The sequence below is a fragment of the Macaca mulatta genome, chromosome 17 (genome assembly GCF_049350105.2).
Source record: "Macaca mulatta isolate MMU2019108-1 chromosome 17, T2T-MMU8v2.0, whole genome shotgun sequence".
NCBI lineage: Eukaryota > Metazoa > Chordata > Mammalia > Primates > Cercopithecidae > Macaca > Macaca mulatta.
The window spans coordinates 44,643,958-44,669,532 of NC_133422.1; positions in this window are offsets into that span (position 1 = coordinate 44,643,958).

The following is a 25,575-nucleotide window of genomic DNA, read 5'->3' on the forward strand; positions in this document are numbered from 1 at the left end:
TCACAGAGTTACAGCTTTCCCCTGAAGAAGCCTTTCGCTAAGACAGTTCTTGTGGAATTGGCAAGGGGATATTTCAGAGCCCATAGAGGCCTATGGTGAAAAAGGAAATATCCTCAGATGAAATCTGGAAAGAAGCTTTCTGAGAAACTGCTTAGTGTTCTGTTAATTCATCTCACAGAGTTACATCTGTATTTCGTGGATCTCTTTGCTAGCCTTATTTCTGTGGAATCTGAGAACAGATATTTCGGATCCCTTTGAAGACTATAGGGCCAAAGGAAATATCCTCCGATAACAAAGAGAAAGAAGCTTTCTGAGAAACTTCTTTGTGTTCTGTGAAATCATCTCACAGAGTTACAGCTTTCCCCTCAAGAAGCCTTTCGCTAAGACAGTTCTTCTGGAATTGGCAAAGGGATATTTGGGAGCCCATAGAGGCCTATGGTGAAAAAGGAAATATCCTCAGATGAAATCTGGAAAGAAGCTTTCTGAGAAACTGCTTAGTGTTCTGTTAATTCATCTCACAGAGTTACATCTGTATTTCGTGGATCTCTTTGCTAGCCTTATTTCTGTGGAATCTGAGAACAGGTATTTCGGATCCCTTTGAAGACTATAGGGTCAAAGGAAATATCCTCCGATAACATAGAGAAAGAAGCTTTCTGAGAAACTTCTTTGTGTTCTGTGAAATCATCTCACAGAGTTACAGCTTTCCCTTCAAGAAGCCTTTCGCTAAGACAGTTCTTGTGGAATTGGCAAAGTGATATTTGGAAGCCCATAGAGGGCTATGGTGAAAAAGGAAATATCCTCAGATGAAATCTGGAAAGAAGCTTTCTGCGAAACTGCTCTGTGATGTGTGACTTCCACTCACAGAGTTACATCTGTATTTCGTGGATCTCTTTGCTAGCCTTATTTCTGTGGAATCTGAGAACAGATATTTCGGATCCCTTTGAAGACTATAGGGCCAAAGGAAATATCCTCCGATAACAAAGAGAAAGAAGCTTTCTGAGAAACTTCTTTGTGTTCTGTGAAATCATCTCACAAAGTTACAGCTTTCCCCTCAAGAAGCCTTTCGCTAAGACAGTTCTTGTGGAATTGGCAAAGTGATATTTCAGAGCCCATAGAGGCCTATGGTGAAAAAGGAAATATCCTCAGATGAAATCTGGAAAGAAGCTTTCTGAGAAACTGCTTAGTGTTCTGTTAATTCATCTCACAGAGTTACATCTGTGTTTCGTGGATCTCTCTGCTAGCCTTATTTCTGTGGAATCTGAGAACAGATATTTCGAATCCCTTTGAAGACTATAGGGCCAAAGGAAATATCCTCCGATAACAAAGAGAAAGAAGCTTTCTGAGAAACTTCTTTGTGTTCTGTGAAATCATCTCACAGAGTTACAGCTTTCCACTCAAGAAGCCTTTCTCTAAGACAGTTCTTGTGGAATTGGCAAAGGGATATTTCAGAGCCCATAGAGGCCTATGGTGAAAAAGGAAATATCCTCAGATGAAATCTGGAAAGAAGCTTTCTGAGAAACTGCTCTGTGATGTGTGACTTCCACTCACAGAGTTACATCTGTATTTCGTGGATCTCCTTGCTAGCCTTATTTCTGTGGAATCTGAGAACAGATATTTCGGATCCCTTTGAAGACTATAGGGCCAAAGGAAATATCCTCCGATAACAAAGAGAAAGAAGCTTTCTGAGAAACTTCTTTGTGTTCTGTGAAATCATCTCAGAGAGTTACAGCTTTCCCCTCAAGAAGCCTTTCGCTAAGACAGTTCTTGTGGAATTGGCAAAGGGATATTTGGGAGCCCATAGAGGCCTATGGTGAAAAAGGAAATATCCTCAGATTAAATCTGGAAAGAAGCTTTCTGAGAAACTGCTTAGTGTTCTGTTAATTCATCTCACAGAGTTACATCTGTATTTCGTGGATCTCTTTGCTAGCCTTATTTCTGTGGAATCTGAGAACAGATATTTCGGATCCCTTTGAAGACTATAGGGCCAAAGGAAATATCCTCCGATAACAAAGAGAAAGAAGCTTTCTGAGAAACTTCTTTGTGTTCTGTGAAATCATCTCACAGAGTTACAGCTTTCCCCTCAAGAAGCCTTTCGCTAAGACAGTTCTTGTGGAATTGGCAAAGGGATATTTCAGAGCCCATTGAGGCCTATGGTGAAAAAGGAAATATCCTCAGATGAAATCTGTTAAGAGGCTTTCTGAGAAACTGCTTAGTGTTCTGTTAATTCATCTCACAGAGTTACATCTGTATTTCGTGGATCTCTTTGCTAGCCTTATTTCTGTGGAATCTGAGAACAGATATTTCGGATCCATTTGAAGAATACAGGGACAAAGGAAATATCCTCCGATAACAAAGAGAAAGAAGCTTTCTGAGAAACTTCTTTGTGTTCTGTGAAATCATCTCACAGAGTTACAGCTTTCCCCTGAAGAAGCCTTTCGCTAAGACAGTTCTTGTGGAATTGGCAAAGGGATATTTGGAAGCCCATAGAGGGCTATGGTGAAAAAGGTAATATCCTCAGATGAAATCTGGAAAGAAGCTTTCTGAGAAGCTGCTCTGTTATGTGTGACTTCCACTCACAGAGTTACATCTGTATTTCCTGGATCTCTTTGCTAGCCTTATTTCTGTGGAATCTGAGAACAGATATTTCGGATCCCTTTGAAGACTATAGAGCCAAAGGAAATATCCTCCGATAACAAAGAGAAAGAAGCTTTCTGAGAAACTTCTTTGTGTTCTGTGAAATCATCTCACAGAGTTACAGCTTTCCCCTCAAGAAGCCTTTCGCTAAGACATTTCTTGTGGAATTGGCAAAGGGATATTTGGGAGCCCATAGAGGCCTATGGTGAAAAAGGTAATATCCTCAGATGAAATCTGGAAAGAAGCTTTCTGAGAAACGGCTTAGTGTTCTGTTAATTCATCTCACAGAGTTACATCTGTATTTCGTGGATCTCTTTGCTAGCCTTATTTCTGTGGAATCTGAGAACAGATATTTCGGATCCCTTTGAAGACTATAGGGCCAAAGGAAATATCCTCCGATAACAAAGAGAAAGAAGCTTTCTGAGAAACTTCTTTGTGTTCTCTGAAATCATCTCACAGAGTTACAGCTTTCCCCTCAGGAAGCCTTTCCCTAAGACAGTTCTTGTGGAATTGGCAAAGGGATATTTGGAAGCCCATAGAGGGCTATGCTGAAAAAGGAAATATCCTCAGATGAAATCTGGAAAGAAGCTTTCTGAGAAACTGCTCTGTGATGTGTGACTTCCACTCACAGAGTTACATCTGTATTTCCTGGATCTCTTTGCTAGCCTTATTTCTGTGGAATCTGAGAACAGATATTTCGGATCCCTTTGAAGACTATAGGGCCAAAGGAAATATCCTCCGATAACAAAGAGAAAGAAGCTTTCTGAGAAACTCCTTTGTGTTCTGTGAAATCATCTCACAGAGTTACAGCTTTCCCTTCAAGAAGCCTTTCGCTAAGACAGTTCTTGTGGAATTGGCAAAGCGATATTTGGAAGCCCATAGAGGGCTACGGTGAAAAAGGAAATATCCTCAGATGAAATCTGGAAAGAAGCTTTCTGAGAAACTGCTCTGTGATGTGTGACTTCCACTCACAGAGTTACATCTGTATTTCGTGGATCTCTTTGCTAGCCTTATTTCTGTGGAATCTGAGAACAGATATTTCGGATCCCTTTGAAGACTATAGGGCCACAGGAAATATCCTCCGATAACAAAGAGAAAGAAGCTTTCTGAGAAACTTCTTTGTGTTCTGTGAAATCATCTCACAGAGTTACAGCTTTCCCCTCAAGAAGCCTTTTGCTAAGACAGTTCTTGTGGAATTGGCAAAGGGATATTTCAGAGCCCATAGAGGCCTATGGTGAAAAAGGAAATATCCTCAGATGAAATCTGGAAAGAAGCTTTCTGAGAAACTGCTTAGTGTTCTGTTAATTCATCTCACAGAATTACATCTGTATTTCGTGGATCTCTTTGCTAGCCTTATTTCTGTGGAATCTGAGAACAGATATTTCGGATCCCTTTGAAGACTATAGGGCCAAAGGAAATATCCTCCGATAACAAAGAGAAAGAAGCTTTCTGAGAAACTTCTTTGTGTTCTGTGAAATCATCTCACAGAGATACAGCATTCCCCTCAAGAAGCCTTTCGCTAAGACAGTTCTTGTGGAATTGGCAAAGGGATATTTGGAAGCCCATAGAGGGCTATGGTGAAAAAGGTAATATCCTCAGATGAAATCTGGAAAGAAGCTTTCTGAGAAGCTGCTCTGTTATGTGTGACTTCCACTCACAGAGTTACATCTGTATTTCGTGGATCTCTTTGCTAGCCTTATTTCTGTGGAATCTGAGAACAGATATTTCGGATCCCTTTGAAGACTATAGAGTCAAAGGAAATATCCTCCGATAACAAAGAGAAAGAAGCTTTCTGAGAAACTTCTTTGTGTTCTGTGAAATCATCTCACAGAGTTACAGCTTTCCACTCAAGAAGCCTTTCACTAAGACAGTTCTTGTGGAATTGGCAAAGGGATATTTGGGAGCCCATAGAGGCCTATGGTGAAAAAGGAAATATCCTCAGATGAAATCTGGAAAGAAGCTTTCTGAGAAACTGCTTAGTGTTCTGTTAATTCATCTCACAGAGTTACATTTGTATTTCGTGGATCTCTTTGCTAGCCTTATTTCTGTGGAATCTGAGAACAGATATTTCGGATCCCTTTGAAGACTATAGGGCCAAAGGAAATATCCTCCGATAACAAAGAGAAAGAAGCTTTCTGAGAAACTTCTTTGTGTTCTGTGAAATCATCTCACAGAGTTACAGCTTTCCCCTCAAGAAGCCTTTCGCTAAGACAGTTCTTGTGGAATTGGCAAAGTGATATTTGGAAGCCCATAGAGGGCTATGGTGAAAAAGGAAATATCCTCAGATGAAATCTGGAAAGAAGCTTTCTGAGAAACTGCTCTGTGATGTGTGACTTCCACTCACAGAGTTACATCTGTATTTCGTGGATCTCTTTGCTAGCCTTATTTCTGTGAAATCTGAGAACAGATATTTCGGATCCCTTTGAAGACTATAGGGCCAAAGGAAATATCCTCCGATAACAAAGAGAAAGAAGCTTTCTGAGAAACTTCTTTGTGTTCTGTGAAATCATCTCACAGAGTTACAGCTTTCCCCTCAAGAAGCCTTTCGCTAAGACAGTTCTTGTGGAATTGGCAAAGGGATATTTGGGAGCCCATAGAGGCCTATGGTGAAAAAGGAATTATCCTCAGATGAAATCTGGAAAGAAGCTTTCTGAGAAACTGCTCTGTGATGTGTGACTTCCACTCACAGAGTTACATCTGTATTTCGTGGATCTCTTTGCTAGCCTTATTTCTGTGGAATCTGAGAACAGATATTTCGGATCCCTTTGAAGACTATAGGGCCAAAGGAAATATCCTCCGATAACAAAGAGAAAGAAGCTTTCTGAGAAACTTCTTTGTGTTCTGTGAAATCATCTCACAGAGTTACAGCTTTCCCCTCAAGAAGCCTTTCGCCAAGACAGTTCTTGTGGAATTGACAAAGGGATATTTCAGAGCCCATAGAGGCCTATGGTGAAATAGGAAATATCCTCAGATGAAATCTGGTAAGAAGCTTTCTGAGAAACTGCTTAGTGTTCTGTTAATTCATCTCACAGAGTTACATCTGTATTTCGTGGATCTCTTTGCTAGCCTTATTTCTGTGGAATCTGAGAACAGATATTTCGCATCCCTTTGAAGACTATAGGGCCAAAGGAAATATCCTCCGATAACAAAGAGAAAGAAGCTTTCTGAGAAACTTCTTTGTGTTCTGTGAAATCATCTCACAGAGTTACAGCTTTCCCCTCAAGAAGCCTTTCGCTAAGACAGTTCTTGTGGAATTGGCAAAGGGATATTTGGGAGCCCATAGAGGCCAATGGTGAAAAAGGAAATATCCTCAGATTAAATCTGGAAAGAAGCTTTCTGAGAAACTGCTTAGTGTTCTGTTAATTCATCTCACAGAGTTACACCTGTATTTCATGGATCTCTTTGCTAGCCTTATTTCTGTGGAATCTGAGAACAGATATTTCGGATCCCTTTGAAGACTATAGGGCCAAAGGAAATATCCTCCGATAACAAAGAGAAAGAAGCTTTCTGAGAAACTTCTTTGTGTTCTGTGAAATCATCTCACAGAGTTACAGCTTTCCCCTCAAGAAGCCTATCGCTAAGACAGTTCTTGCGAAATTGGCAAAGGGATATTTCAGAGCCCATTGAGGCCTATGGTGAAAAAGGAAATATCCTCAGATGAAATCTGTTAAGAAGCTTTCTGAGAAACTGCTTAGTGTTCTGTTAATTCATCTCACAGAGTTACATCTGTATTTCGTGGATCTCTTTGCTAGCCTTATTTCTGTGGAATCTGAGAACAGATATTTCGGATCCATTTGAAGAATACAGGGACAAAGGAAATATCCTCCGATAACAAAGAGAAAGAAGCTTTCTGAGAAACTTCTTTGTGTTCTGTGAAATCATCTCACAGAGTTACAGCTTTCCCCTCAAGAAGCCTTTCGCTAAGACAGTTCTTGTGGAATTGGCAAAGGGATATTTGGAAGCCCATAGAGGACTATGGTGAAAAAGGTAATATCCTCAGATGAAATCTGGAAAGAAGCTTTCTGAGAAGCTGCTCTGTTATGTGTGACTTCCACTCACCGAGTTACATCTGTATTTCCTGGATCTCTTTGCTAGCCTTATTTCTGTGGAATCTGAGAACAGATATTTCGGATCCCTTTGAAGACTATAGAGCCAAAGGAAATATCCTCCGATAACAAAGAGAAAGAAGCTTTCTGAGAAACTTCTTTGTGTTCTGTGAAATCATCTCACAGAGTTACAGCTTTCCCCTCAAGAAGCCTTTCGCTAAGACAGTTCATGTGGAATTGGCAAAGGGATATTTGGGAGCCCATAGAGGCCTATGGTGAAAAAGGAAATATCCTCAGATGAAATCTGGAAAGAAGCTTTCTGAGAAACTGCTTAGTGTTCTGTTAATTCATCTCACAGAGTTACATTTGTATTTCGTGGATATCTTTGCTAGCCTTATTTCTGTGGAATCTGAGAACAGATATTTCGGATCCCTTTGAAGACTATAGGGCCAAAGGAAATATCCTCCGATAACAAAGAGAAAGAAGCTTTCTGAGAAACTTCTTTGTGTTCTGTGAAATCATCTCACAGAGTTACAGCTTTCCCCTCAAGAAGCCTTTCGCTAAGACAGTTCTTGTGGAATTGGCAAAGTGATATTTGGAAGACCATAGAGGGCTATGGTGAAAAAGGAAATATCCTCAGATGAAATCTGGAAAGAAGCTTTCTGAGAAACTGCTCTGTGATGTGTGACTTCCACTCACAGAGTTACATCTGTATTTCGTGGATCTCTTTGCTAGCCTTATTTCTGTGGAATCTGAGAACAGATATTTCGGATCCCTTTGAAGACTATAGGGCCAAAGGAAATATCCTCCGATAACAAAGAGAAAGAAGCTTTCTGAGAAACTTCTTTGTGTTCTGTGAAATCATCTCACAGAGTTACAGCTTTCCACTCAAGAAGCCTTTCGCTAAGACAGTTCTTGTGGAATTGGCAAACGGATATTTGGGAGCCCATAGAGGCCTATGGTGAAAAAGGAAATATCCTCAGATGAAATCTGGAAAGAAGCTTTCTGAGAAACTGCTTAGTGTTCTGTTAATTCATCTCACAGAGTTACATCTGTATTTCGTGGATCTCTTTGCTAGCCTTATTTCTGTGGAATCTGAGAACAGATATTTCGGATCCCTTTGAAGACTATAGGGCCAAAGGAAATATCCTCCGATAACAAAGAGAAAGAAGCTTTCTGAGAAACTTCTTTGTGTTCTGTGAAATCATCTCACAGAGTTACAGCTTTCCACTCAAGAAGCCTTTCGCTAAGACAGTTCTTGAGGAATTGGCAAAGGGATATTTGGGAGCCCATAGAGGCCTATGGTGAAAAAGGAAATATCCTCAGATGAAATCTGGAAAGAAGCTTTCTGAGAAACTGCTTAGTGTTCTGTTAATTCATCTCACAGAGTTACATCTGTATTTCGTGGATCTCTTTGCTAGCCTTATTTCTGTGGAATCTGAGAACAGATATTTCGGATCCCTTTGAAGACTATAGGGCCAAAGGAAATATCCTCCGATAACAAAGAGAAAGAAGCTTTCTGAGAAACTTCTTTGTGTTCTGTGAAATCATCTCACAGAGTTACAGCTTTCCCCTCAAGAAGCCTTTCGCTAAGACAGTTCTTCTGGAATTGGCAAAGGGATATTTCAGAGCCCATAGAGGCCTATGGTGAAAAAGGAAATATCCTCAGATGAAATCTGGAAAGAAGCTTTCTGAGAAACTGCTTAGTGTTCTGTTAATTCATCTCACAGAGTTACATCTGTATTCCGTGGATCTCTTTGCTAGCCTTATTTCTGTGGAATCTGAGAACAGATATTTCGCATCCCTTTGAAGACTATAGGGCCAAAGGAAATATCCTCCGATAACAAAGAGAAAGAAGCTTTCTGAGAAACTCCTTTGTGTTCTGTGAAATCATCTCACAAAGCTACAGCTTCTCCACTCAAGAAGCCTTTCGCTAAGACAGTTCTTGAGGAATTGGCAAAGGGATATTTGGGAGCCCATAGAGGCCTATGGTGAAAAAGGAAATATCCTCAGATGAAATCTGGAAAGAAGCTTTCTGAGAAACTGCTTAGTGTTCTGTTAATTCATCTCACAGAGTTACATCTGTATTTCGTGGATCTCTTTGCTAGCCTTATTTCTGTGGAATCTGAGAACAGATATTTCGGATCCCTTTGAAGACTATAGGGCCAAAGGAAATATCCTCCGATAACAAAGAGAAAGAAGCTTTCTGAGAAACTTCTTTGTGTTCTGTGAAATCATCTCACAGAGTTACAGCTTTCCACTCAAGAAGCCTTTCTCTAAGACAGTTCTTGTGGAATTGGCAAAGGGATATTTCAGAGCCCATAGAGGCCTATGGTGAAAAAGGAAATATCCTCAGATGAAATCTGGAAAGAAGCTTTCTGAGAAACTGCTCTGTGATGTGTGACTTCCACTCACAGAGTTACATCTGTATTTCGTGGATCTCCTTGCTAGCCTTATTTCTGTGGAATCTGAGAACAGATATTTCGGATCCCTTTGAAGACTATAGGGCCAAAGGAAATATCCTCCGATAACAAAGAGAAAGAAGCTTTCTGAGAAACTTCTTTGTGTTCTGTGAAATCATCTCACAGAGTTACAGCTTTCCCCTCAAGAAGCCTTTCGCCAAGACAGTTCTTGTGGAATTGGCAAAGGGATATTTCAGAGCCCATTGAGGCCTATGGTGAAAAAGGAAATATCCTCAGATGAAATCTGGAAAGAAGCTTTCTGAGAAACTGCTTAGTGTTCTGTTAATTCATCTCACAGAGTTACATCTGTATTTCGTGGATCTCTTTGCTAGCCTTATTTCTGTGGAATCTGAGAACAGATATTTCGGATCCATTTGAAGAATATAGGGCCAAAGGAAATATCCTCCGATAACAAAGAGAAAGAAGCTTTCTGAGAAACTTCTTTGTGTTCTGTGAAATCTTCTCACAGAGTTACAGCTTTCCCCTCAAGAAGCCTTTCGCTAAGACAGTTCTTGTGGAATTGGCAAAGGGATATTTCAGAGCCCATAGAGGCCTACGGTGAAAAAGGAAATATCCTCAGATGAAATCTGGAAAGAAGCTTTCTGAGAAACTGCTTAGTGTTCTGTTAATTCATCTCACAGAGTTACATCTGTATTTCGTGGATCTCTTTGCTAGCCTTATTTCTGTGGAATCTGAGAACAGATATTTCGGATCCCTTTGAAGACTATAGGGCCAAAGGAAATATCCTCCGATAACAAAGAGAAAGAAGCTTTCTGAGAAACTTCTTTGTGTTCTGTGAAATCATCTCACAGAGTTACAGTTTTGCCCTCAAGAAGCCTATCGCTAAGACAGTTCTTGTGGAATTGGCAAAGTGAAATTTGGAAGCCCATAGAGGGCTATGGTGAAAAAGGAAATATCCTCAGATGAAATCTGGAAAGAAGTTTTCTGAGAAACTGCTCTGTGATGTGTGACTTCCACTCACAGAGTTACATCTGTATTTCGTGGATCTCTTTGCTAGCCTTATTTCTGTGGAATCTGAGAACAGATATTTCGGATCCCTTTGAAGACTATAGGGCCAAAGGAAATATCCTCCGATAACAAAGAGAGAGAAGCTTTCTGAGAAACTCCTTTGTGTTCTGTGAAATCATCTCACAAAGCTACAGCTTTCCACTCAAGAAGCCTTTCGCTAAGACAGTTCTTGAGGAATTGGCAAAGGGATATTTGGGAGCCCATAGAGGCCTATGGTGAAAAAGGAAATATCCTCAGATGAAATCTGGAAAGAAGCTTTCTGAGAAACTGCTTAGTGTTCTGTTAATTCATCTCACAGAGTTACATCTGTATTTCGTGGATCTCTTTGCTAGCCTTATTTCTGTGGAATCTGAGAACAGATATTTCGGATCCCTTTGAAGACTATAGGGTCAAAGGAAATATCCTCCGATAACATAGAGAAAGAAGCTTTCTGAGAAACTTCTTTGTGTTCTGTGAAATCATCTCACAGAGTTACAGCTTTCCCTTCAATAAGCCTTTCGCTAAGACAGTTCTTGTGGAATTGGCAAAGTGATATTTGGAAGCCCATAGAGGGCTATGGTGAAAAAGGAAATATCCTCAGATGAAATCTGGAAAGAAGCTTTCTGAGAAACTGCTCTGTGATGTGTGACTTCCACTCACAGAGTTACATCTGTATTTCGTGGATCTCTTTGCTAGCCTTATTTCTGTGGAATCTGAGAACAGATATTTCGGATCCCTTTGAAGACTATAGGGCCAAAGGAAATATCCTCCGATAACAAAGAGAAAGAAGCTTTCTGAGAAACTTCTTTGTGTTCTGTGAAATCATCTCACAGAGTTACAGCTTTCCCCTCAAGAAGCCTTTCGCTAAGACAGTTCTTCTGGAATTGGCAAAGGGATATTTCAGAGCCCATAGAGGCCTATGGTGAAAAAGGAAATATCCTCAGATGAAATCTGGAAAGAAGCTTTCTGAGAAACTGCTTAGTGTTCTGTTAATTCATCTCACAGAGTTACATCTGTATTCCGTGGATCTCTTTGCTAGCCTTATTTCTGTGGAATCTGAGAACAGATATTTCGCATCCCTTTGAAGACTATAGGGCCAAAGGAAATATCCTCCGATAACAAAGAGAAAGAAGCTTTCTGAGAAACTCCTTTGTGTTCTGTGAAATCATCTCACAAAGCTACAGCTTTCCACTCAAGAAGCCTTTCGCTAAGACAGTTCTTGAGGAATTGGCAAAGGGATATTTGGGAGCCCATAGAGGCCTATGGTGAAAAAGGAAATATCCTCAGATGAAATCTGGAAAGAAGCTTTCTGAGAAACTGCTTAGTGTTCTGTTAATTCATCTCACAGAGTTACATCTGTATTTCGTGGATCTCTTTGCTAGCCTTATTTCTGTGGAATCTGAGAACAGATATTTCGGATCCCTTTGAAGACTATAGGGCCAAAGGAAATATCCTCCGATAACAAAGAGAAAGAAGCTTTCTGAGAAACTTCTTTGTGTTCTGTGAAATCATCTCACAGAGTTACAGCTTTCCCCTCAAGAAGCCTTTCGCTAAGACAGTTCTTCTGGAATTGGCAAAGGGATATTTCAGAGCCCATAGAGGCCTATGGTGAAAAAGGAAATATCCTGAGATGAAATCTGGAAAGAAGCTTTCTGAGAAACTGCTTAGTGTTCTGTTAATTCATCTCACAGAGTTACATCTGTATTCCGTGGATCTCTTTGCTAGCCTTATTTCTGTGGAATCTGAGAACAGATATTTCGCATCCCTTTGAAGACTATAGGGCCAAAGGAAATATCCTCCGATAACAAAGAGAAAGAAGCTTTCTAAGAAACTCCTTTGTGTTCTGTGAAATCATCTCACAAAGCTACAGCTTTCCACTCAAGAAGCCTTTCGCTAAGACAGTTCTTGAGGAATTGGCAAAGGGATATTTGGGAGCCCATAGAGGCCCCTGGTGAAAAAGGAAATATCCTCAGATGAAATCTGGAAAGAAGCTTTCTGAGAAACTGCTTAGTGTTCTGTTAATTCATCTCACAGAGTTACATCTGTATTTCGTGGATCTCTTTGCTAGCCTTATTTCTGTGGAATCTGAGAACAGATATTTCGGATCCCTTTGAAGACTATAGGACCAAAGGAAATATCCTCCGATATCATAGAGAAAGAAGCTTTCTGAGAAACTTCTTTGTGTTCTGTGAAATCATCTCACAGAGTTACAGCTTTCCCTTCAAGAAGCCTTTCGCTAAGACAGTTCTTGTGGAATTGGCAAAGTGATATTTGGAAGCCCATAGAGGGCTACGGTGAAAAAGGAAATATCCTCAGATGAAATCTGGAAAGAAGCTTTCTGAGAAACTGCTCTGTGATGTGTGACTTCCACTCACAGAGTTACATCTGTATTTCGTGGATCTCTTTGCTAGCCTTATTTCTGTGGAATCTGAGAACAGATATTTCGGATCCCTTTGAAGACTATAGGGCCAAAGGAAATATCCTCCGATAACAAAGAGAAAGAAGCTTTCTGAGAAACTTCTTTGTGTTCTGTGAAATCATCTCACAGAGTTACAGCTTTCCCCTCAAGAAGCCTTTCGCCAAGACAGTTCTTGTGGAATTGGCAAAGGGATATTTCAGAGTTCATAGAGGCCTATGGTGAAATAGGAAATATCCTCAGATGAAATCTGGTAAGAAGCTTTCTGAGAAACTGCTTAGTGTTCTGTTAATTCATCTCACAGAGTTACATCTGTATTTCGTGGATCTCTTTGCTAGCCTTATTTCTGTGGAATCTGAGAACAGATATTTCGCATCCCTTTGAAGACTATAGGGCCAAAGGAAATATCCTCCGATAACAAAGAGAAAGAAGCTTTCTGAGAAACTTCTTTGTGTTCTGTGAAATCATCTCACAGAGTTACAGCTTTCCCCTCAAGAAGCCTTTCGCTAAGACAGTTCTTGTGGAATTGGCAAGGGGATATTTCAGAGCCCATAGGGGCCTATGGTGAAAAAGGAAATATCCTCAGATGAAATCTGGAAAGAAGCTTTCTGAGAAACTGCTTAGTGTTCTGTTAATTCATCTCACAGAGTTACATCTGTATTTCGTGGATCTCTTTGCTAGTCTTATTTCTGTGGAATCTGAGAACAGATATTTCGTATCCCTTTGAAGACTATAGGGCCAAAGGAAATATCCTCCGATAACAAAGAGAAAGAAGCTTTCTGAGAAACTTCTTTGTGTTCTGTGAAATCATCTCACAGAGTTACAGCTTTCCACTCAAGAAGCCTTTCGCTAAGACAGTTCTTGAGGAATTGGCAAAGGGATATTTGGGAGCCCATAGAGGCCTATGGTGAAAAAGGAAATATCCTCAGATGAGATCTGGAAAGAAGCTTTCTGAGAAACTGCTTAGTGTTCTGTTAATTCATCTCACAGAGTTACATCTGTATTTCGTGGATCTCTTTGCTAGCCTTATTTCTGTGGAATCTGAGAACAGATATTTCGGATCCCTTTGAAGACTATAGGGCCAAAGGAAATATCCTCCGATAACAAAGAGAAAGAAGCTTTCTGAGAAACTTCTTTGTGTTCTGTGAAATCATCTCACAGAGTTACAGTTTTGCCCTCAAGAAGCCTATCGCTAAGACAGTTCTTGTGGAATTGGCAAAGTGAAATTTGGAAGCCCATAGAGGGCTATGGTGAAAAAGGAAATATCCTCAGATGAAATCTGGAAAGAAGTTTTCTGAGAAACTGCTCTGTGATGTGTGACTTCCACTCACAGAGTTACATCTGTATTTCGTGGATCTCTTTGCTAGCCTTATTTCTGTGGAATCTGAGAACAGATATTTCGGATCCCTTTGAAGACTATAGAGCCAAAGGAAATATCCTCCGATAACAAAGAGAAAGAAGCTTTCTGAGAAACTCCTTTGTGTTCTGTGAAATCATCTCACAAAGCTACAGCTTTCCACTCAAGAAGCCTTTCGCTAAGACAGTTCTTGAGGAATTGGCAAAGGGATATTTGGGATCCCCTAGAGGCCTATGGTGAAAAAGGAAATATCCTCAGATGAAATCTGGAAAGAAGCTTTCTGAGAAACTGCTTAGTGTTCTGTTAATTCATCTCACAGAGTTACATCTGTATTTCGTGGATCTCTTTGCTAGCCTTATTTCTGTGGAATCTGAGAACAGATATTTCGGATCCCTTTGAAGACTATAGGGTCAAAGGAAATATCCTCCGATAACATAGAGGAAGAAGCTTTCTGAGAAACTTCTTTGTGTTCTGTGAAATCATCTCACAGAGTTACAGCTTTCCCTTCAATAAGCCTTTCGCTAAGACAGTTCTTGTGGAATTGGCAAAGGGATATTTGGAAGCCCATGGAGGGCTATGGTGAAAAAGGAAATATCCTGAGATGAAATCTGGAAAGAAGCTTTCTGAGAAACTGCTCTGTGATGTGTGACTTCCACTCACAGAGTTACATCTGTATTTCGTGGATCTCTTTGCTAGCCTTATTTCTGTGGAATCTGAGAACAGATATTTCGGATCCCTTTGAAGACTATAGGGCCAAAGGAAATATCCTCCGATAACAAAGAGAAAGAAGCTTTCTGAGAAACTTCTTTGTGTTCTGTGAAATCATCTCACAAAGTTACAGCTTTCCCCTCAGGAAGCCTTTCGCTAAGACAGTTCTTGTGGAATTGGCAAAGTGATATTTCAGAGCCCATAGAGGCCTATGGTGAAAAAGGAAATATCCTCAGATGAAATCTGGAAAGAATCTTTCTGAGAAACTGCTTAGTGTTCTGTTAATTCATCTCACAGAGTTACATCTGTATTTCGTGGATCTCTTTGCTAGCCTTATTTCTGTGGAATCTGAGAACAGATATTTCGAATCCCTTTGAAGACTATAGGGCCAAAGGAAATATCCTCCGATAACAAAGAGAAAGAAGCTTTCTGAGAAACTTCTTTGTGTTCTGTGAAATCATCTCACAGAGTTACAGCTTTCCACTCAAGAAGCCTTTCTCTAAGACAGTTCTTGTGGAATTGGCAAAGGGATATTTCAGAGCCCATAGAGGCCTATGGTGAAAAAGGAAATATCCTCAGATGAAATCTGGAAAGAAGCTTTCTGAGAAACTGCTCTGTGATGTGTGACTTCCACTCACAGAGTTACATCTGTATTTCGTGCATCTCCTTGCTAGCCTTATTTCTGTGGAATCTGAGAACAGATATTTCGGATCCCTTTGAAGACTATAGGGCCAAAGGAAATATCCTCCGATAACAAAGAGAAAGAAGCTTTCTGAGAAACTTCTTTGTGTTCTGTGAAATCATCTCACAGAGTTACAGCTTTCCCCTCAAGAAGCCTTTCGCTAAAGCAGTTCTTGTGGAATTGGCAAAGGGATATTTGGGAGCCCATAGAGGCCTATGGTGAAAAAGGAAATATCCTCAGATTAAATCTGGAAAGAAGCTTTCTGAGAAACTGCTTAGTGTTCTGTTAATTCATCTCACAGAGTTACATCTGTATTTCGTGGATCTCTTTGCTAGCCTTATTTCTGTGGAATCTGAGAACAGATATTTCGGATCCCTTTGAAGACTATAGGGCCAAAGGAAATATCCTCCGATAACAAAGAGAAAGAAGCTTTCTGAGAAACTTCTTTGTGTTCTGTGAAATCATCTCACAGAGTTACAGCTTTCCCCTCAAGAAGCCTTTCGTTAAGACAGTTCTTGTGGAATTGGCAAAGGGATATTTCAGAGCCCATTGAGGCCTATGGTGAAAAAGGAAATATCCTCAGATGAAATCTGGAAAGAAGCTTTCTGAGAAACTGCTTAGTGTTCTGTTAATTCATCTCACAGAGTTACATCTGTATTTCGTGGATCTCTTTGCTAGCCTTATTTCTGTGGAATCTGAGAACAGATATTTCGGATCCATTTGAAGAATACAGGGACAAAGGAAATATCCTCCGATAACAAAGAGAAAGAAGCTTTCTGAGAAACTTCTTTGTGTTCTGTGAAATCATCTCACAGAGTTACAGCTTTCCCCTCAAGAAGCCTTTCGCTAAGACAGTTCTTGTGGAATTGGCAAAGGGATATTTGGGAGCCCATAGAGGCCTACGGTGAAAAAGGAAATATCCTCAGATGAAATCTGGAAAGAAGCTTTCTGAGAAACTGCTCTGTGATGTGTGACTTCCACTCACAGAGTTACATCTGTATTTCGTGGATCTCTTTGCTAGCCTTATTTCTGTGGAATCTGAGAACAGATATTTCGAATCCCTTTGAAGACTATAGGGCCAAAGGAAATATCCTCCGATAACAAAGAGAAAGAAGCTTTCTGAGAAACTTCTTTGTGTTCTGTGAAATCATCTCACAGAGTTACAGCTTTCCACTCAAGAAGCCTTTCTCTAAGACAGTTCTTGTGGAATTGGCAAAGGGATATTTGGGAGCCCATAGAGGCCTATGGTGAAAAAGGAAATATCCTCAGATGAAATCTGGAAAGAAGCTTTCTGAGAAACTGCTCTGTGATGTGTGACTTCCACTCACAGAGTTACATCTGTATTTCGTGGATCTCCTTGCTAGCCTTATTTCTGTGGAATCTGAGAACAGATATTTCGGATCCCTTTGAAGACTATAGGGCCAAAGGAAATATCCTCCGATAACAAAGAGAAAGAAGCTTTCTGAGAAACTTCTTTGTGTTCTGTGAAATCATCTCACAGAGTTACAGCTTTCCCCTCAAGAAGCCTTTCGCTAAGACAGTTCTTGTGGAATTGGCAAAGGGATATTTGGGAGCCCATAGAGGCCTATGGTGAAAAAGGAAATATCCTCAGATGAAATCTGGAAAGAAGCTTTCTGAGAAACTGCTTAGTGTTCTGTTAATTCATCTCACAGAGTTACATCTGTATTTCGTGGATCTCTTTGCTAGCCTTATTTCTGTGGAATGTGAGAACAGATATTTCGGATCCCTTTGAAGACTATAGGGCCAAAGGAAATATCCTCCGATAACAAAGAGAAAGAAGCTTTCTGAGAAACTTCTTTGTGTTCTGTGAAATCATCTCACAGAGTTACAGCTTTCCCCTCAAGAAGCCTTTCGCTAAGACAGTTCTTGTGGAATTGGCAAAGGGATATTTCAGAGCCCATTGAGGCCTATGGTGAAAAAGGAAATATCCTCAGATGAAATCTGGAAAGAAGCTTTCTGAGAAACTGCTTAGTGTTCTGTTAATTCATCTCACAGAGTTACATCTGTATTTCGTGGATCTCTTTGCTAGCCTTATTTCTGTGGAATCTGAGAACAGATATTTCGGATCCATTTGAAGAATATAGGGACAAAGGAAATATCCTCCGATAACAAAGAGAAAGAAGCTTTCTGAGAAACTTCTTTGTGTTCTGTGAAATCTTCTCACAGAGTTACAGCTTTCCCCTCAAGAAGCCTTTCGCTAAGACAGTTCTTGTGGAATTGGCAAAGGGATATTTCAGAGCCCATAGAGGCCTACGGTGAAAAAGGAAATATCCTCAGATGAAATCTGGAAAGAAGCTTTCTGAGAAACTGCTTAGTGTTCTGTTAATTCATCTCACAGAGTTACATCTGTATTTCGTGGATCTCTTTGCTAGCCTTATTTCTGTGGAATCTGAGAACAGATATTTCGGATCCCTTTGAAGACTATAGGGCCAAAGGAAATATCCTCCGATAACAAAGAGAAAGAAGCTTTCTGAGAAACTTCTTTGTGTTCTGTGAAATCATCTCACAGAGTTACAGTTTTGCCCTCAAGAAGCCTATCGCTAAGACAGTTCTTGTGGAATTGGCAAAGTGAAATTTGGAAGCCCATAGAGGGCTATCGTGAAAAAGGAAATATCCTCAGATGAAATCTGGAAAGAAGTTTTCTGAGAAACTGCTCTGTGATGTGTGACTTCCACTCACAGAGTTACATCTGTATTTCGTGGATCTCTTTGCTAGCCTTATTTCTGTGGAATCTGAGAACAGATATTTCGGATCCCTTTGAAGACTATAGGGCCAGAGGAAATATCCTCCGATAACAAAGAGAAAGAAGCTTTCTGAGAAACTCCTTTGTGTTCTGTGAAATCATCTCACAAAGCTACAGCTTTTCACTCAAGAAGCCTTTCGCTAAGACAGTTCTTGAGGAATTGGCAAAGGGATATTTGGGAGCCCATAGAGGCCTATGGTGAAAAAGGAAATATCCTCAGATGAAATCTGGAAAGAAGCTTTCTGAGAAACTGCTTAGTGTTCTGTTAATTCATCTCACAGAGTTACATCTGTATTTCGTGGATCTCTTTGCTAGCCTTATTTCTGTGGAATCTGAGAACAGATATTTCGGATCCCTTTGAAGACTATAGGGTCAAAGGAAATATCCTCCGATAACATAGAGAAAGAAGCTTTCTGAGAAACTTCTTTGTGTTCTGTGAAATCATCTCACAGAGTTACAGCTTTCCCTTCAATAAGCCTTTCGCTAAGACAGTTCTTGTGGAATTGGCAAAGTGATATTTGGAAGCCCATAGAGGGCTATGGTGAAAAAGGAAATATCCTCAGATGAAATCTGGAAAGAAGCTGTCTGAGAAACTGCTCTGTGATGTGTGACTTCCACTCACAGAGTTACATCTGTATTTCGTGGATCTCTTTGTTAGCCTTATTTCTGTGGAATCTGAGAACAGATATTTCGGATCCCTTTGAAGACTATAGGGCCAAAGGAAATATCCTCCGATAACAAAGAGAAAGAAGCTTTCTGAGAAACTTCTTTGTGTTCTGTGAAATCATCTCACAAAGTTACAGCTCTCCCCTCAAGAAGCCTTTCGCTAAGACAGTTCTTGTGGAATTGGCAAAGTGATATTTCAGAGCCCATAGAGGCCTATGGTGAAAAAGGAAATATCCTCAGATGAAATCTGGAAAGAATCTTTCTGAGAAACTGCTTAGTGTTCTGTTAATTCATCTCACAGAGTTACATCTGTATTTCGTGGATCTCTTTGCTAGCCTTATTTCTGTGGAATCTGAGAACAGATATTTCGAATCCCTTTGAAGACTATAGGGCCAAAGGAAATATCCTCCGATAACAAAGCGAAAGAAGCTTTCTGAGAAACTTCTTTGTGTTCTGTGAAATCATCTCACAGAGTTACAGCTTTCCACTCAAGAAGCCTTTCTCTAAGACAGTTCTTGTGGAATTGGCAAAGGGATATTTCAGAGCCCATAGAGGCCTATGGTGAAAAAGGAAATATCCTCAGATGAAATCTGGAAAGAAGCTTTCTGAGAAACTGCTTAGTGTTCTGTTAATTCATCTCACAGAGTTACATCTGTATTTCGTGGATCTCTTTGCTAGCCTTATTTCTGTGGAATCTGAGAACAGATATTTCGGATCCCTTTGAAGACTATAGGGCCAAAGGAAATATCCTCCGATAACAAAGAGAAAGAAGCTTTCTGAGAAACTTCTTTGTGTTCTGTGAAATCATCTCACAGAGTTACAGCTTTCCCCTCAAGAAGCCTTTCGCTAAGACAGTTCTTCTGGAATTGGCAAAGGGATATTTCAGAGCCCATAGAGGCCTATGGTGAAAAAGGAAATATCCTCAGATGAAATCTGGAAAGAAGCTTTCTGAGAAACTGCTTAGTGTTCTGTTAATTCATCTCACAGAGTTACATCTGTATTTCGTGGATCTCTTTGCTAGCCTTATTTCTGTGGAATCTGAGAACAGATATTTCGGATCCCTTTGAAGACTATAGGGTCAAAGGAAATATCCTCCGATATCATAGAGAAAGAAGCTTTCTGAGAAACTTCTTTGTGTTCTGTGAAATCATCTCACAGAGTTACAGCTTTCCCTTCAAGAAGCCTTTCGCTAAGACAGTTCTTGTGGAATTGGCAAAGTGATATTTGGAAGCCCATAGAGGGCTACGGTGAAAAAGGAAATATCCTCAGATGAAATCTGGAAAGAAGCTTTCTGAGAAACTGCTCTGTGATGTGTGACTTCCACTCACAGAGTTACATCTGTATTTCGTGGATCTCTTTGCTAGCCTTATTTCTGTGGAATCTGAGAACAGATATTTCGGATCCCTTTGAAGACTATAGGGCCAAAGGAAATATCCTCCGATAACAAAGAGAAAGAAGCTTTCTGAGAAACTTCTTTGTGTTCTGTGAAATCATCTCACAAAGTTACAGCTTTCCCCTCAAGAAGCCTTTCGCTAAGACAGTTCTTGTGGAATTGGCAAAGTGATATTTCAGAGCCCATAGAGGCCTATGGTGAAAAAGGAAATATCCTCAGATGAAATCTGGAAAGAAGCTTTCTGAGAAACTGCTTAGTGTTCTGTTAATTCATCTCACAGAGTTACATCTGTATTTCGTGGATCTCTTTGCTAGCCTTATTTCTGTGGAATCTGAGAACAGATATTTCGAATCCCTTTGAAGACTATAGGGCCAAAGGAAATATCCTCCGATAACAAAGAGAAAGAAGCTTTCTGAGAAACTTCTTTGTGTTCTGTGAAATCATCTCACAGAGTTACAGCTTTCCACTCAAGAAGCCTTTCTCTAAGACAGTTCTTGTGGAATTGGCAAAGGGATATTTCAGAGCCCATAGAGGCCTATGGTGAAAAAGGAAATATCCTCAGATGAAATCTGGAAAGAAGCTTTGTGAGAAACTGCTCTGTGATGTGTGACTTCCACTCACAGAGTTACATCTGTATTTCGTGGATCTCCTTGCTAGCCTTATTTCTGTGGAATCTGAGAACAGATATTTCGGATCCCTTTGAAGACTATAGGGCCAAAGGAAATATCCTCCGATAACAAAGAGAAAGAAGCTTTCTGAGAAACTTCTTTGTGTTCTGTGAAATCATCTCACAGAGTTACAGCTTTCCCCTCAAGAAGCCTTTCGCCAAGACAGTTCTTGTGGAATTGGCAAAGGGATATTTCAGAGCCCATAGAGGCCTATGGTGAAATAGGAAATATCCTCAGATGAAATCTGGTAAGAAGCTTTCTGAGAAACTGCTTAGTGTTCTGTTAATTCATCTCACAGAGTTACATCTGTATTTCGTGGATCTCTTTGCTAGCCTTATTTCTGTGGAATCTGAGAACAGATATTTCGCATCCCTTTGAAGACTATAGGGCCAAAGGAAATATCCTCCGATAACAAAGAGAAAGAAGCTTTCTGAGAAACTTCTTTGTGTTCTGTGAAATCATCTCACAGAGTTACAGCTTTCCCCTCAAGAAGCCTTTCGCTAAGACAGTTCTTGTGGAATTGGCAAGGGGATATTTCAGAGCCCATAGGGGCCTATGGTGAAAAAGGAAATATCCTCAGATGAAATCTGGAAAGAAGCTTTCTGAGAAACTGCTTAGTGTTCTGTTAATTCATCTCACAGAGTTACATCTGTATTTCGTGTATCTCTTTGCTAGCCTTATTTCTGTGGAATCTGAGAACAGATATTTCGTATCCCTTTGAAGACTATAGGGCCAAAGGAAATATCCTCCGATAACAAAGAGAAAGAAGCTTTCTGAGAAACTTCTTTGTGTTCTGTGAAATCATCTCACAGAGTTACAGCTTTCCACTCAAGAAGCCTTTCTCTAAGACAGTTCTTGTGGAATTGGCAAAGGGATATTTCAGAGCCCATAGAGGCCTATGGTGAAAAAGGAAATATCCTCAGATGAAATCTGGAAAGAAGCTTTCTGAGAAACTGCTTAGTGTTCTGTTAATTCATCTCACAGAGTTACATCTGTATTTCGTGGATCTCTTTGCTAGCCTTATTTCTGTGGAATCTGAGAACAGATATTTCGGATCCCTTTGAAGACTATAGGGCCAAAGGAAATATCCTCCGATAAAAAAGAGAAAGAAGCTTTCTGAGAAACTTCTTTGTGTTCTGTGAAATCATCTCACAAAGTTACAGCTCTCCCCTCAAGAATCCTTTCGCTAAGACAGTTCTTGTGGAATTGGCAAAGTGATATTTCAGAGCCCATAGAGGCCTATGGTGAAAAAGGAAATATCCTCAGATGAAATCTGGAAAGAAACTTTCTGAGAAACTGCTTAGTGTTCTGTTAATTCATCTCACAGAGTTACATCTGTATTTCGTGGATCTCTTTGCTAGCCTTATTTCTGTGGAATCTGAGAACAGATATTTCGAATCCCTTTGAAGACTATAGGGCCAAAGGAAATATCCTCCGATAACAAAGAGAAAGAAGCTTTCTGAGAAACTTCTTTGTGTTCTGTGAAATCATCTCACAGAGTTACAGCTTTCCACTCAAGAAGCCTTTCTCTAAGACAGTTCTTGTGGAATTGGCAAAGGGATATTTCAGAGCCCATAGAGGCCTATGGTGAAAAAGGAAATATCCTCAGATGAAATCTGGAAAGAAGCTTTCTGAGAAACTGCTCTGTGATGTGTGACTTCCACTCACAGAGTTACATCTGTATTTCGTGGATCTCCTTGCTAGCCTTATTTCTGTGGAATCTGAGAACAGATATTTCGGATCCCTTTGAAGACTATAGGGCCAAAGGAAATATCCTCCGATAACAAAGAGAAAGAAGCTTTCTGAGAAACTTCTTTGTGTTCTGTGAAATCATCTCACAGAGTTACAGCTTTCCCCTCAAGAAGCCTTTCGCTAAAGCAGTTCTTGTGGAATTGGCAAATTGATATTTGGGAGCCCTTAGAGGCCTATGGTGAAAAAGGAAATATCCTCAGATTAAATCTGGAAAGAAGCTTTCTGAGAAACTGCTTAGTGTTCTGTTAATTCATCTCACAGAGTTACATCTGTATTTCGTGGATCTCTTTGCTAGCCTTATTTCTGTGGAATCTGAGAACAGATATTTCGGATCCCTTTGAAGACTATAGGGCCAAAGGAAATATCCTCCGATAACAAAGAGAAAGAAGCTTTCTGAGAAACTTCTTTGTGTTCTGTGAAATCATCTCACAGAGTTACAGCTTTCCCCTCAAGAAGCCTTTCGTTAAGACAGTTCTTGTGGAATTGGCAAAGGGATATTTCAGAGCCCATTGAGGCCTATGGTGAAAAAGGAAATATCCTCAGATGAAATCTGGAAAGAAGCTTTCTGAGAAACTGCTTAGTGTTCTGTTAATTCATCTCACAGAGTTACATCTGTATTTCGTGGATCTCTTTGCTAGCTTTATTTCTGTGGAATCTGAGAACAGATATTTCGGATCCATTTGAAGAATACAGGGACAAAGGAAATATCCTCCGATAACAAAGAGAAAGAAGCTTTCTGAGAAACTTCTTTGTGTTCTGTGAAATCATCTCACAGAGTTACAGCTTTCCCCTCAAGAAGCCTTTCGCTAAGACAGTTCTTGTGGAATTGGCAAAGGGATATTTGGGAGCCCATAGAGGCCTACGGTGAAAAAGGAAATATCCTCAGATGAAATCTGGAAAGAAGCTTTCTGAGAAACTGCTCTGTGATGTGTGACTTCCACTCACAGAGTTACATCTGTATTTCGTGGATCTCTTTGCTAGCCTTATTTCTGTGGAATCTGAGAACAGATATTTCGGATCCCTTTGAAGACTATAGGGCCACAGGAAATATCCTCCGATAACAAAGAGAAAGAAGCTTTCTGAGAAACTTCTTTGTGTTCTGTGAAATCATCTCACAAAGTTACAGCTTTCCCCTCAAGAAGCCTTTCGCTAAGACAGTTCTTGTGGAATTGGCAAAGTGATATTTCAGAGCCCATAGAGGCCTATGGTGAAAAAGGAAATATCCTCAGATGAAATCTGGAAAGAAGCTTTCTGAGAAACTGCTTAGTGTTCTGTTAATTCATCTCACAGAGTTACATCTGTATTTCGTGGATCTCTTTGCTAGCCTTATTTCTGTGGAATCTGAGAACAGATATTTCGAATCCCTTTGAAGACTATAGGGCCAAAGGAAATATCCTCCGATAACAAAGAGAAAGAAGCTTTCTGAGAAACTTCTTTGTGTTCTGTGAAATCATCTCACAGAGTTACAGCTTTCCACTCAAGAAGCCTTTCTCTAAGACAGTTCTTGTGGAATTGGCAAAGGGATATTTGGGAGCCCATAGAGGCCTATGGTGAAAAAGGAAATATCCTCAGATGAAATCTGGAAAGAAGCTTTCTGAGAAACTGCTTAGTGTTCTGTTAATTCATCTCACAGAGTTACATCTGTATTTCGTGGATCTCCTTGCTAGCCTTATTTCTGTGGAATATGAGAACAGATATTTCGGATCCCTTTGAAGACTATAGGGCCAAAGGAAATATCCTCCGATAACAAAGAGAAAGAAGCTTTCTGAGAAACTTCTTTGTGTTCTGTGAAATCATCTCACAGAGTTACAGCTTTCCCCTCAAGAAGCCTTTCGCTAAGACAGTTCTTGTGGAATTGGCAAAGGGATATTTGGGAGCCCATAGAGGCCTATGGTGAAAAAGGAAATACCCTCAGATGAAATCTGGAAAGAAGCTTTCTGAGAAACTGCTTAGTGTTCTGTTAATTCATCTCACAGAGTTACATCTGTATTTCGTGGATCTCTTTGCTAGCCTTATTTCTGTGGAATGTGAGAACAGATATTTCGGATCCCTTTGAAGACTTTAGGGCCAAAGGAAATATCCTCCGATAACAAAGAGAAAGAAGCTTTCTGAGAAACTTCTTTGTGTTCTGTGAAATCATCTCACAGAGTTACAGCTTTCCCCTCAAGAAGCCTTTCGCTAAGACAGTTCTTGTGGAATTGGCAAAGGGATATTTCAGAGCCCATTGAGGCCTATGGTGAAAAAGGAAATATCCTCAGATGAAATCTGGAAAGAAGCTTTCTGAGAAACTGCTTAGTGTTCTGTTAATTCATCTCACAGAGTTACATCTGTATTTCGTGGATCTCTTTGCTAGCCTTATTTCTGTGGAATCTGAGAACAGATATTTCGGATCCATTTGAAGAATATAGGGACAAAGGAAATATCCTCCGATAACAAAGAGAAAGAAGCTTTCTGAGAAACTTCTTTGTGTTCTCTGAAATCTTCTCACAGAGTTACAGCTTTCCCCTCAAGAAGCCTTTCGCTAAGACAGTTCTTGTGGAATTGGCAAAGGGATATTTCAGAGCCCATAGAGGCCAACGGTGAAAAAGGAAATATCCTCAGATGAAATCTGGAAAGAAGCTTTCTGAGAAACTGCTTAGTGTTCTGTTAATTCATCTCACAGAGTTACATCTGTATTTCGTGGATCTCTTTGCTAGCCTTATTTCTGTGGAATCTGAGAACAGATATTTCGGATCCCTTTGAAGACTATAGGGCCAAAGGAAATATCCTCCGATAACAAAGAGAAAGAAGCTTTCTGAGAAACTTCTTTGTGTTCTGTGAAATCATCTCACAGAGTTACAGTTTTGCCCTCAAGAAGCCTATCGCTAAGACAGTTCTTGTGGAATTGGAAAAGTGAAATTTGGAAGCCCATAGAGGGCTATGGTGAAAAAGGAAATATCCTCAGATGAAATCTGGAAAGAAGTTTTCTGAGAAACTGCTCTGTGATGTGTGACTTCCACTCACAGAGTTACATCTGTAT